This window comes from Benincasa hispida, chromosome 2 (assembly GCF_009727055.1).
Source record: "Benincasa hispida cultivar B227 chromosome 2, ASM972705v1, whole genome shotgun sequence".
Taxonomy (NCBI): domain Eukaryota; kingdom Viridiplantae; phylum Streptophyta; class Magnoliopsida; order Cucurbitales; family Cucurbitaceae; genus Benincasa; species Benincasa hispida.
In genome coordinates this window covers 26,992,288-26,995,110 of record NC_052350.1, presented here as the reverse complement: position 1 = coordinate 26,995,110, position 2,823 = coordinate 26,992,288, and positions in this window count along the sequence as shown.

Below are 2,823 nucleotides of genomic sequence, written 5' to 3'. Positions count from 1 at the left end.
ATGCGATTTATATTAAATGCCATAAAATAGAGAAAAAGAACTATAGTTTATATTGTATGTGATGCAATATTAAAACTATTGGTTATAAATATAATATGATAAGTTGGTTATCATATTTATTTATGTTATTTATTATTTTGAATAGTAATCCCCTTTTTCTCTTTAACCACTTTAGTGGGTGGTTAAGTGGTTTTTTTGTGACAAATAGGATAAAAGAAATGATTTTCTATTTTTCCCTTTCTGATCTACACGAAAATTACCCAGTCTGTACGATAGGCTGAGAGACTACACGATTGAGAAACTTCTCTATATGATACAGAGTTTCTTCAATCTTCTTCCTCCTCCAAACTCAAAATCCCGCCTAACCAAAATAGTCAGAGCCCACAACTCTTGGGTTCTCACCCCGGGTATACCAAAGGTTCCAAGTGGTAGTGTCTTCCTTTTTGGTTCATGAGATTCTTGAAGAAAGTATTTAAGGTTGCTGCATTCGAGTTCGTGATGTTTTAAGGGGTTTACACGAAGAAATGTTCTTCAAAGTTATAATCTCTTGAACTATATTTCTTGTTTAAAAAGCATGCTGTAATTTTTCTTTGAATGCATAATCTGTATGTTTACGTATTTTCAATCTAAATGAAATTTGGACGATCTGCTTTCGCTCATGGATATTTTCATATCGAGTTCCTTCAACATGGACTCTAATTTCTAAACTAATAGGGATTCTAGGAAATTCACTTCATAATTAGTGTTTACTCTTAACGGAGAGGCTGTAGTCCAGGGGAGCGCCAAGCAGGGGTTCATTGCTGACTCCGCTATGGAGGCTGAGTATGTAGCCACTTGTGAAGCTGCCAAGGAAGTTGTGTGGCTCAGAAAATTCCTAATTAATCTGAAAATGGTTCCAGACATATTAATGCGCATCACCCTTTCTTGTGATAATAGTGGTGTTGTGGTTAATATCCGAGAACTTAGGAGTCACAAATGTGGGAAGCACATAGCGTGGAAGTATCATTTTATTCGAAGAGGTGAACGTCATGAAGATAGCTTTGGCGTAGACAGTTGCTGATCCATTTACGAAGGTCGTCACGACTAAAGAGTTTGAGTGTCACTTGCAGAGTATAGGTCTACAGGACATGCCACATCTAATCTAGAGTAAGTGAGAGATTTTGTATTGGGCGCGTTTTATGCTCTAGTTTCTTTTTTTGTTTACTTTTGTATTAGTCTGACTTTTATGATGTACGCCACACTAGATTTAAGACAAGTGGGAGATTTGTTGGGGTTGATGCCCTAAATCTCGTGGGTCTTATAGTCTGTAATTGTATTGTACAAACAGTTTATTTATTTAATAAAATTCGAGGTATTTTATTTTATTTAGTAACATTAACCCACAAAACCATTAAACAAACATCCAAAGTTATCTTCTGTAACTTAAACATATATGTGGAGACATATAGGTGGATTGTGTATAAGTGATAACTTGAATGATATGTAGTAGATGGATACGTTATCTTGGTAACACTATGAAAAGCATGTTGTGAATTTATGTTTATAAAGCATATTTGGGTTTATGTAATTTTAGTTTTTGTGAAAATTCAAATTGGGACCGATCCCTACTTCTGCTTCCGACTTCACAGTCCTTCAACATATACCAAAAGTTTAATAAAAAACACAAAACAACTCCCATACTCACCTAAACACTGCTAGTCGATTTCTACTAGCGACCACATAGTGGCAAAGCTTCCAGTCGGCGACTTTGATCGCGGCCGAGACTTCGCGGAAAAGAGATTTAAGGAGAGATAGAGATATAGAGAGAGGAAAAGAGAGAGGAAGACCCATGGTGTGTTGTAGCGTCCATGTGGTAGAAGGTTGAGGGGGTCTGCGGCATCGTCCGTGCGGTAGACGATTGTCTCACGCAATTCGCAAATGAGGAGAAGAAGGTTGGGGGAGGGCAGCGCTGGTGTCTGGTAGTATAAGAGTTCGTTTACTTTTGTTTTTTTTGGTTTTTTTTTTTAAAAATTTAAATTTGTGTGTGTTCTCTTGACCTAAATTAAAATATCTTATCCATATTTTTTTTATAAAATAATCTGAAAATTAAAAATTTGAAAACTAAAATATTTTAATTTAATCTATTGTAAATCTAATTTATTAGATTTCAAAAGATATGAAATCTGGAAAAAAAAAAAAGAAAAATGGAAGATAAATTCAAATTTGAATGGGGAGAAAAATCAAGAATTAGGAAGGAAAATACTGCTAGCACAATTACACGGTATATGTAAATAGTGCAGAAAAACTTCCAAACAAAGGCTTAAATATGATCATAGCTGATACAATACTTCTAACACAAAATACAATTACACTATATAAGTAAAGTTTTTAAAAGTATAAAAGATAGATATGAATAAATAATTGTGGAAAAAAATCAACAAGAATTTCAAAATTAAATGATTGACAATCTTTTTTTTTTTATAACATAAACATTATTTTGTTATAATTAAAAACCACGAAAAATGATGGATAAATCATCATAACTTCATATTATAATTACATTATATGTGTAAATGTAAGTTATTTACTTTCCAGAAATCATCAAGCGTAAACGGATAAAACAAAAAAAACATAACAAGTGAGAGACACTTGTTTTGTTAAACTTTTTATTAATTTTCGATTTTACCATTTTTTCAATTGAACCATCAAATCTTGTTATAGACTCCAATTCTCCTTTTAAGGTAATGGTATTATGTTCTTTCAATTTCATGTTATACTTGCTAAATCTTGTATTCAAGTTTGTTCTTAACACTTTTCTAATAAAAATACAAGAAAAATCTTATT